General features: G+C 36.3%; 1 non-coding gene across 1 annotated transcript; it reads right to left on the bottom strand.

The window, feature by feature from the left end:
* Positions 1-522: 522 nt before the first annotated feature.
* LOC132648137 (small nucleolar RNA SNORA48) lies at positions 523-665 on the bottom strand. Its single transcript, XR_009586522.1, has one exon. It is a non-coding gene; the product is annotated as a small nucleolar RNA SNORA48 (small nucleolar RNA).
* Between the last annotated feature and the right edge of the window lie 11,247 nt (positions 666-11,912).

Consider the following 11,912-nt stretch of genomic DNA (forward strand, 5'->3'; position numbering starts at 1 on the left):
TCTTCAAAATGCTCAAGCTTTTTTCCCCCATCTGATCACCACATCCTTGCACATTGTGGTGGCTCCCATAGCAGGCTGACCACATGGCTGGTGGGTTCCTGGATGACATCCTCCATCCATGCTGTAGGGCATTGTGGCAAGTGATGGCAGCCAGCAGATGCCAATGGCCCACCTGTGCCAGGCATCTGAGGACAGGTCTGTGGGTGGCATGGTAGCCTACAGATCTCTATCTAGGTAGGCAGGCTCTGTGTCTATGGCCTGCCCATGTTGTGGTATGAAGGGCAGGTCTAGGGGGGTTAACATGACAAAACACAGGTCTCTGTCCGACTTCCTCCTCTCTTGCTGTACTGCTTGCATTTGATTTGATTTAGTTTTTTTAATTTAATTTTATTTATATATTTTATTACAATTTATTCACCTTGTATCTCCACTGCAGCCCCCTCCCTTGTCTCCTCCCAGTCCCATCCACCCACCCTCTTCTCCCCCTATGCCCTTTCCCTAGTCCCCTGATTGATTTGATTTTTATGTGTCCTAGGCAGAAAACAGCTTTGGTCACCAAGCCAGGCATCAAGCTAGGATAAACAAAGGACTACCATCTGCTGTGCTCCTGACTGATATAAGAACTACACCAATAACAAAGTGTTTCTTTGCTTGTTGAGGTAGTGGGTGGAGGGATGGTTCTTTTTTATTAATGAAACTTTAAGATATAAATTGAATTGGCCAATTTTTATATCACAACTTATTGATTGACTTTTGTCTTTCTTTATAATGTCTTCCCAATCAATTCTTATCAGTTTGTATTTAATACTTTTAGAACTATTTCTTTTTTTCTTTTTATTTTTTTATTATTAGTTACATTTTATTAACTCTGTATCCCAGCTGTATCCTGCTCTCTCTCTCCCTCTCTGTCTCTCCTTCCCTCTCTTACTCCCTCATCTCCTCCCTTCCCCTTTCCAAGTCCACTGATTGGGGAGGACCTCCTCACCTTTCATCTGACCCTGTTTTATCAGATATCTTCAGGACTGGCTGCAAAGTTCCCCTCTTGTTTCTTTCTGTACTTTGGATAATGGTGGTCATAGGAATCACAATATAAATATTTACTAAAAACACTGTTGAATTAAAGAGTGAATATGTCATTTTTCAATCAAAAAATAATTTTCTTCTATTAAGTATCTATCATATTATACATTTTTAGAATTCAGATTGGTGAGACAGCTCAGTGAACTGTGGTGCATGCTACCAATACTGACAACCTGTGTTTGATGCCCTGACCAACTTGGCCAAAATGGAGAATCAACTTTTGCAGGTTGTCTACTGTCTAAGAGATGTACAGTGGAAAATGTCTGTGAGTACACACTTACATGAACACATACACACACATATGCCTATAGGCAGAAATACTCAATTGTGAAAAAATATTTTTAAAAAGAATAGTTAACATCCTCAAAGTCGTATTTCCTTACTTTCTTTTCAACTAAATTAATATCAGAATGAAACTGTCAGACAGGTGGTATAGGAGTGGCAATCTTAGGACTGAAAATTAAGTCATTTTAACAGTAAAGATCATCCATATTTTGTAAACTCAACTTGTTTAAGGCTCAGATAAAAATTAGACTAAATTACATGAGCATCTGACTAAAGAACTCATTTATAATTTATGATGGCAACTCATGAGGGGAGCACATGAAATTAGATTAACTGATGACAGTTGAACTAAAGCATGGTTTTTGCTATTAAATAATTTTTTCAAACCATTTACATGTACAGAATATCACTTAATGACATTTTATATTCATAAGACATTTAAAACTTGAAATGGCATTTATACTATATTTAAAGATTTTGCTTTATTTTACTATTAAAAAAATCACACAAGTAGTCACACCTGAGAGGAATAGACTGCTCAAAATAATCAAACTCAGAGCTAAAAATCAATAAATTAGAAACAAATAAACAATTCAAAGCATCAACAAAGCCAAGAGCTGGTTCTTTGAAAAAAAATCAACAAGATCGACAAACCCTTAGCCAATCTAACTAAAAGGCAGAGAGACACTATCCAAATCAACAAAATCAAAAATGAAAAGGGGAGAAAATCCAAACAATCATTAGATCTTACTTCAAAAGTCTATACTTCACAAAATTTGAAAATCTAAAAAAAAATGGATAATTTTTTGATAGATTACACTTACCAAAGCTGAATCAAGATCAGATAAATAAATTAAATAGTCCCATAACTCCTAAGGAAATAGAAGCAGTCATTAAAAGTCTCCTATCCAAAAAAGCATAGGGCCAGATGGTTTCAAAGCAGAACTCTGCCAGACTTTCAAGGAGGAGCCAATACTAATACTCTTCACACTGTTCCACAAAATAGAAACAGAAGAAACATTACTACATTCCTTCTGTGAAGCCATAGTCACCTTGATACCCAAACTTCACAAAGACTAAAAAAATAGAGAATTTCAGGCCAATTTCCCTTATGAACATTGGCACAAAAATACTTAATAAAATATTCCCAAACTAAACCTATGAGTACATCAAAGACCAAGTAGGCTTCATCCCAGGCATGCAAAGGTGGTTCAATATATGGAAATCCATCAAATAATCCACCATATACACAAACTGAAAGAAAAAAAATCACATGGTTATCTCCTTAGATGTCGAAAAATCATTTGATAAAATCCAACACCAGATCAGGTTTAAGAGAAATCATGGATAAAAGATACATACCTAAACATAGTAAAGGCAATATACAGCAAGCCTATAGCCATCAAACTAAAAAGAGAGAAACTTAAATCAATTCCATTGAAATCTGGGACAAGGCAAGGCTGCCCACTGCACCATATTTCTTCAACATAGTACTTCAAGTCCTAGCTAGAGCAATAGGACAACTAAATACGATCAAAGGGATTCAATTTGTAAAAGAAGTCAAAGTAAAACTATTCACAGATGATATGATAGTGTATATGAGTGACCCCAAAATTCTATCAGGGAACTCCTACAGCTGATAAACACCTTCAGCAAAGTGGCTTGATACAAAATTAACTCAAAAAAAAAAAAGCAGTAGCTCTCCTTGTATACAAAATATAAAAGAGCTGAGGAAGAAATTAGGGAAACAAGATCCTTCACAAGCCACAAAACATAATGTATCTTGATGTAACTCTAACCAAGCAAGTTAAAGACTTGTATGAAAAAAACTACAAGTGTTTCAAAAAGAATTAGAAGATATCAGAAAATGGAAAGATCTCCCATGATCATAGCTCAGTAGGATTAACATAGTTAAAATGGCTATCCAACCAAAAGCAATCTACAGATCAAGGCAATTCTTATCAAAATACCAACACAATTCTTTACAGAACTTAAAAGAACAATTCCCAACTTCATATGGAAAAACAAACAAACAAAGAAACAAAAGCCAGAAGAGCTAAAACAATCCTGTACAATAAAAGATCTTCTGGAGGTATCCCCATCTCTGATCTCAAGCTATGCTATAGAGCAATAGTAATTAAAACTGCATGGTACTGGTATAGAAACAGAACAGTGGATCAATGGAATCAAATCAAGGACCCAGATATAAATCTACACATCTATGGACACCTGAGTTTTGACAAGGAAGCCAAAACCATACAATGGAAAAAAAATAGTATCTTCAACAAATAGTGCTGGTCTAACAGGATGTCTACATGTAGAAAAATGCAAATAAACCCATACCTATCAACCTGAACAAAATTAAAGTCTAAGTGGATCAAAGACCTCATCATAAAACCAGACACAGTAAACCCGTAAGAAGTAAAAGTGGGGAAAAACCTTGAATTCAGCACAGGAGAACTTCCTGAACAGAACACCAAAAGCACAGGCTCTAAGAGCAACAATCAATAAGTGGGACCTCATGAAACTTAAAGCTTCTGTAAGTCCAAGAACACTGATATAAAAGTACAGAACTAAATGTGGGACAAATTCATTGAGAAAGACTCTGCCCATCGTTACCATAAGAAAAAACTAGAGAGGTCTGAAGCCAATACTGGCCTGCAATCATTGCACTAATAATTCTTGTTTCAATGCCTGACTAGCTAAATTAACTCAATCTGTTATCTTAAGCATCTGCTATAAAAAGAAGATATACGGGGATCCAAGATGGTGGTGACCAGTATGCACCATATCTGAGAGGCAGAGGATCTGAAACTCATAAATTGGTGAGTGGAGGGGCAGCTGAAGCCAAAACATCAACATTAAGACTTCCTGGGCAATGAGTTCAAGGCTCCTCCCCACTTTTTCTTCTGTGCAATTTAGTGTGTCTGAATTTATGTTGAGGTCTTTGATCCACTTGGACTTTAGTTTTGTGTAGGGTGATGAGAATGTACCCCATAAAACAAACTGGGGTATCTATCCTAATATCTAATAAAATAGACTTTCAACCAAAATTATTCAAAAAAGATGAGGAGGGATACTACCTTCCTGAACAGAATACCAACAGCACAGGCTCTAAGAGCAACAATCAATAAATGAGACCTCATGAAACTGAAAAGCTTCTGTAAAGCAAAGGACACTGTCATCAGAACAAAACGACAGCCTACAGACTGGGAAAGTATCTTCACCAACCCTATATCTGACAGAGGTCTGATATCCAGAATATATAAAGAACTCAAGAAGTTAAACAGCAACAAATCAAGCAATCCAATTAAAAAATAGGGTATGGAGCTAAACAGAGAATTCTCTGTGGAGGAATATAAAATGGCAGAGAAACAATTAATGAAATGCTCAAATCCTTAGTTATCAGGGAGATGCAAATCAAAACGACCCTGAGATTTCACCTTACAACCATCAGAATGGCTAATACAAAAATTCAAGTGACAATACATGCTAGAGAGGATGTGGAAAAAGGCGAACCCTCCTCCATTGCTGGTGGGAATGTAAACTTGTACAACCACTTTGGAAACCAATCTGGCTCTTTCTCAGACAATTAGGAACAGTGATTTCACAAGATCCACCTATACCACTCCTAGGCATATATACAAAAGATGCTCAAGTACACAACAAGGACATTTGTTCAACTGTGTTTGTAGCAGCTTTATTTGTAATAGCCAGAAGCTGAAAACAACCCAGATGTCCCTCAATGATGGAATGGATACAGAAACTGTGGTACATTTACACAATGGAATACTCCTCAGCAATTAAAAATAAGGAGATCATGAAATTTGCTTGCAAATGGTGGGATCTAGAAAAGGTCATCCTGAGTGAGTTATCCCAGAAGCAGAAAGATACACCCAGTATATTCTCACTTATAAGTGGATACTAGACTTATAGTATAATTATACTAAAACTCAAACCAAGACAAAAATCAACATGGAATATTCCAAGTATCAAGAATAATTTTTAAAAACACAAGAGAAATAATAATAAAAGATAATTAAAATTGTATTTTTATAACAATATATCTCCTCAAAAATTTAAATAAATCAGAAAAATTAATATTAAAGCAGATAAAAACTTGAATTCACAAAGGCAAATAGATTATGAAATAATACAAATAAAAATATAGTACCTTTGAAGGTAATTTTTTATTTGTAATTTAAATACTTAATACCAACTACATTGTAATCAGTTTATCCCTGAACTTGTAAAACTTGAAATGATGTCTTACTATATTGAGCTTATTGATCATTAAAAGTAAATGGTTACCTTTTTATAGGAATAGAAATATAATAACATAAGAAGAGGCTCGGTGTTTAAGGGCATTGGTTCCTCTTCCAGGGAACTCAGGCTTGGTTTCCATCTTACACACAGTTGCTCATTCCAGTTTCAGAGGATCTGACATCCTCTTCTGGGCTCAATGGGCACCAGGCATGTACACCAGGCATGGTGTGCCTACATACAGACAGACAAAACACCAATATACATAAAATTAGTAAATAAAATTAATTCACAATTAATGGCTTTCTTTTTTTGAAGTATAAAATTACCATTTTTTTATTTTTTAAATAAATCTAAGGTATAGAATATATTTTTGAGAACCTGGAAGCCACAATAAACTTGGAGCCTTATTATTAGTATTTTGTAACACACAAATATAATGCTTTTCCAGGAGTATATTACTTTAATTCAATTATAGATATGTTACTAGAAAGTTGTAGTATGAAGATAACAATTTTAATTCTGCAGTCTTCCCAGATTTGTTCACATACAGAAGTAGGGAAAGAAAGTTCCCCTACTTTCTTTAATAAATTTAATGTATTTCAGTAAATCTATGTCAGTAAGATGTTTATGAAAATGTCAAGACAAGTGCAATGGTTTCACTGCTAGCTGCACTGATATGCCCTTTCATTGCACCATTTAGAAGTCAATTCAAGTTCTGGAATACTGTAATCTGAGTGAAAGTCTTTCTCAATCATCAAAACTAACTTATAATTACTGAATTGTCTTATTTCACAAGTACATTATGGTGTTATATTTTCTTGACCATTGTGGAAAGGGAATATTTTTTTAATTAAGGAACAAAACGTAAATAATATGGTTTGCAAAATTGTGATATTCTCAGTCAGAGATTACTCCAGAGGTCATGTGAGATTCTCATGATATAACACTGAATGTTAAGTAAAAAATGTGATATAAAAAATGCTAGCCTGCAAAATGATAACAAATATTTCTAATAGAAAATGACTAAGGTTCCAATTTCACATGGCAAAATAATTGTCTACTCTCATAACATAAACATTAGCCTTCTACTTTTCTGAGATTTTGGTTTCTGAATAGGTGAAATTAATATACAACATTCTGATGTAAAAACAAGACCTCTGTAGATTCTTGTTTTTTGTTTGTTTGTTTCACTTTTGCTGTTTTGTTTTGAGGCAGGGTCTCTCTGTATAATCTTGGCTGTCCTGGAAACACTTTGTAGAACAAATTGGCCTCGAAATCATCTACCTCTGCTTCCCTGGGATTACTGGTGTGTGCCATTGCTCCAGACTCAACCTCTGCAGACTCTTAATACACAGTGAATTGAAAGTAGGAATATCTAGTAATAGTTCTTCATTTTTGAGCATTGATATCACATTATCACTTAATATACTAGGTCAGAAATTTGCAAATGGCATTCAAAGTTTTTGAAGTATCAACAAATTGTAAAGCTTTAAGGGTGTCATTTTATTTTATGAATCCACAGTTTAAACAAGAATGTGTTTTGGCACCTCTAAGATTTAGTATACTCTCTGTGTATTTTAACATATATTTTTGTACGCTTAAATCCACCAGGAAAAGAACATAGAAGAAAAGTTGAAACATTCTTTTACACTCCAGACTGGAGAATATACACTATTTATCTTCCATTAAGGTAAGCTATTTTATTAGCAATAGAAGCTACAGATGTATTAGGGGAAATTAACACAGAAAACATAGCAACTGTAACACTGAGAAAAAATCACTTGTTTTCATTTCTTGTTATTAGAGAAAGAAAGTCTAATTTTAAAGAAATGGAAACCTTTAAAGAGTGCCAAAGGTATTTTTCATATATCTGTGTTCTTTGGCGTATATTCTATATGTATTCATCCAGATGTTAAGAGTAGGAATTAGAAGATTTAATGGTAACTGGATGGATTTGAACTATGGAACAGTAATGAAATGAAAATAGATGAGTACTTTTAAAATAAAGTTCCTAACGGAACCCGGGATTATACTGTGTAATAAATGTTAAGTCACATTAGAGGTGAAGACCCAAAAACAACAGTGCACGTCTATACCTGAAATAATTAGGTTGGGGGAAATATCCCAAAGCTGTGCTTCAGCACTTGTTGATAGCTTAAAGATACATTTTGATGACATTCTTCTAAGTGTTTTCTGATGGTGTTGAGGCTAGTGTGAAGTGAGACTGTGAATACAGCATATGGGAGGAGGAGGCCTCATCCTGATTGGTGCTCATCTCCATGTATGAACAGTGCAGCCTTAGGCAGGTGACTCCTTGTCTGTGACTATAAAAGGAAACATGTAACCAGCTCCCAACTACTGTAACAAGTAACTGAGTCTTTTGTTTTCCTCAATGTTTTGATGATTTAGTCAATGGTTAGGTGTCTTAGTATTTTCAGTGTGTGGTGAGATAGCACACCACTGTGGGGACTATATGGCAGTGGGAAGCTACTCAGTTCATGGCCAGGAAGCAAAAGAGAAAGAAGGAAGAAACTGGGATGCAAAGTCCCTCTGGTGAGTATTCAGCCAATGATCAAAGTCTTTACTAGGTTCTATCACGTAAAGCCTCTATCATTTCCTAACAGTTTTATACTCAGTGAAGGGTTATCAGCTACCTAGTCATTGTGAATATGCAAGACACAAAATGCAGCAAAGAATAAAACCACTCTCCCTCAAATATCTGCCAGCCAGTTCAAATAATTATGAGTGCTCTAATTCCCAAAAACCATGACACGACAAACCATTTAGTAGGTTGGTAACAGTAGATATCAATGCTGGCTAACTGCGTATCTGTATAATACTCCCTCTTGTCTCAGGAAGGATGTTATTCAATGGTGTCTCTGGAAAGTGAGTGGAACTGAAAAACATCATTTTAGATATTTTAACATAGGTTCAGAAATACAAGTATCTCTCATGTGCTGATCCTACCTCTAATTAAGTGTGTGTGTGTGTGTGTGTGTAGGAGGGAGAAAATGTGAGACTCGAGAGAAAAAGGCTATGGGGGAGAACGGTAGACAATAGAGCAAAGTGCAAGGGGCAAAGGGTACAGCAGGCAAAGAGATGAGGGAGCAAGAGGGAAGGAGAACAAGACAAAGGGAAATTGGTATGAAAGCCCTTCATGGAAACCTAATTTTAAAAAAAAATACAAAATAAAATAAGTAATGAATGAAGAAAAAAAAGAGGCTGTAATTTTTAAATAATTTTAAATGTTCAAATTGTTCCCTGCTGCTCCCCATTGGAAAAATAGGAAAGAAGACCTGAGGGCAGCAGCTCTCCTGTCAAGGTCCGAATGTGAAAATAAGAATTAATTTGCAAGAACCTACCCTGTGAATGACACTAAAACAACTGCCTGCACCATTGCCTCCTCAGGCTAAGCACTCAGATGCCAGTTCAACCATGGTCCAAAACATCAGGCTTTATTCTGAGCTGGTGGCAGAAATGTGCACTTTTAACTCTGAGATACTGGTTTTACAGGCATGAAAAATGCAAGAATGAAGGGGTCACAGTCTTGCAGTGAGGCAGCTCTGAAAGGCTCCTGTGTGAAGCTGTGAAAATGAAGCTAAGTTGCAATGGAGAATCCAGGATCTTACACAGGACAAAATGTTGGAATGTCACCAAGAAAAGCTGAATGGATGGAGTGGAGCCAGCTCGAGGGAGGGGTTTCCTGTGCTATAGACAGCAGGGCTGCTACAGAGGCAGGACTGTCTGAGCCACGTGGAGCCCAGATGATTTCATCACGAGCTCCAGATGCTGATCATGCAACTACAGATTTGGAGTTTCCCCTGCTGGTTTCATTCTTGCTTTGATCTAATATTATTTTTTATCTTAAAGAGATTGTATGTTTTTACATTTTCTTTTACAGATTTGTTTTTAGGGAACTAAACTAGTCCCATACCTTATAAGACATGAACATTGGGTGGAGGGAGACATTAGATTTTTTTTTCTGTTAGTTTTTTTCTTTTTTCTTTTTTTAATTCACTTTACATCCTTGTTGTAGCCTTCTCTCTCCCTTCCCCCCTTCCCCCTCTCCCCTCTTTTGAGGAAAACAGAAGCTCTGTTTTCCACAAGAAGACCAACAGAGCAACTAACCATGGCTCAGAGGGGCTTGCTGAGACTGAAGCATGAACTGGACCTAGGTCCCCTACAAAGATGTAGCAGATGGACAGCTTAGGCCTGATGTGGGTCCTCTAGTAAGGGAAGTGGGACCACATCAGACAGGACTCACCTGCCAGCTTTTAGATCACTTCCCCCCCGCCCCCCCATGGGACTGCCTTGACAAGCCACGGGGGAGGAGGACATGCTCCGTCCTAATGCAACTTGATGAGCTGGGGCAGATCTGATCATTTTTTATCATGCCCTTATTGCTTCTTTTCGCAATGAGAATGCTTACTCTGTGTCATTAAATGTTGAAAGTATGTAACTTTTTTTTTTTTTCAAAAACAAAAGCTCATAGTTAAGAGATTTTTGTTGGTCTTAGAAGAGACTCTGGATTCTTGAACAGTGCTGGACTCGTAAACACAATGTAGAATTTAAAAGTTGAAGCAAATGCATTTTGTAGCACTCAATAACTGTGGGCCTATGATGACCAAGGTCAGAATAGTATAGACTAAATGTGAAATGCCTCCCCTATTTGCATGTGTTTGAATGACTGGACCACAGATGGTGATACTATTTAGGTGGACTTAGAAGGTTAAGTGAATGGAAACAGGACTTGAAACTCAGATTTTTTCTAAATCTATCTATCTATCTATCTATCTATCTATCTATCTATCTATCTATCTATCATCTATCTGTCTGTCTGTCTGTCTCTCTCTCTCTCTCTCTGTGTGTGTGAGTGTGTGTGTATGTGTCTGTCTCCCCTACCCCTCTGTGTGTGTATGTGGTATGGTGTATGTGTGAAGGACAAAGAGCAACTTGTGGGAGTAGGCTCTCTCTTTTCATTATGTGAGTTTCAGGGAACAAATTCAAATCACTGAGCTCTATGGCAAGTACTCTCACTCACTAACTATGTTATCACACTGGCTCAGGCCTTGAGGTTTGATAGCCTGGCCCCATTTTCTGTCCACCTTCTGTTTTCTAACAGATGCGATGGGACGAGCTGGCTTCTTGCACTGTGCCCGTACCACCTTTGTTTAGTGTATCTCCTTGGAGTGTAAAATAGACTAAAACCTTCTTCCCTCTAATTGCTCTTGTCAGATATTTTGTTGTAACAATAAGAAAAGAAACTAATATGTTGATGGAATTCCAGTGTAGTGAGAAAAAGTACCCATTCAGTTACTCCATCTATTGCTAAAGTGGTGGTGCTTCTTAAACTGTTTGGCTTTGTACTTGTTTCATAGTACCCTCTCTAAAAGTCTTATTTTCTAGATACTTATAATATTTTAAAAAACAAATAAAGATCCACTTTATTTTGTGAAGCTTCCGGGGCAATGTAATCATGATGCTTGCATGATACTCAGACTAATTTTGGACATCCTAGGTTATGGCACAAGCAGATTGAGAAGCCCTGGCCTATATCATTTAACACTGCTAGCAGAAACACACATTGTCCATTTTTATAAACATCTGGCTATAATGAAGTATTCAAGTGGATACAATGACCTTTTCAGCAACTTTGAGTCATTATGATTTTGTGAAACGTGGTGTCTGTGAAAATTTTTGTTTTGATTTACACAATCTATTGTGTTTCCACAAATAACACACACACACACATATATTTCTCAATAGTTGCTGAAATGTTTTATTTTTATGATTCTTGAATTTAAATCATTCAATTGATTATTTTTATCCAAAAGAAAATTTTGCCTAAATGTCTTTTTATTAGAACCAGAAGATATTTGGCGTGTTGCTGTTTTACCCAGTGGACATTCGCTTAACGCTAAACATTTGCTGTCTGTGCTTATTGTTCACACCCTCCAGATTCCTTTAGCCTTGTCCCTTCTTACTCATCAGCTGGCATGGTTGAAAAGACTCAGTTCATGTGAATAAATCAATACCATATGTTCAAAAGAACACTTCTGTTCTTCATGCATTCTTCATCTTACCACCACCATTTCAGACATTCTTTTGATACAAATAAACTCAGAATTATACTTAATATAAATTTATAGAAAGAACTATAGGAACAGCAGTGATTCTCTTACTGCTTACTTGAGGATAAAAATGGCTCCTGAAAACTTAGTTCATTATTCATCTAAATAGTTAACATGGGCTCTATCTTATTGATTTATGGGAATTAGCAG

This window comes from Meriones unguiculatus, chromosome 15, assembly GCF_030254825.1.
Source record: "Meriones unguiculatus strain TT.TT164.6M chromosome 15, Bangor_MerUng_6.1, whole genome shotgun sequence".
Taxonomy (NCBI): Eukaryota; Metazoa; Chordata; class Mammalia; order Rodentia; family Muridae; genus Meriones; species Meriones unguiculatus.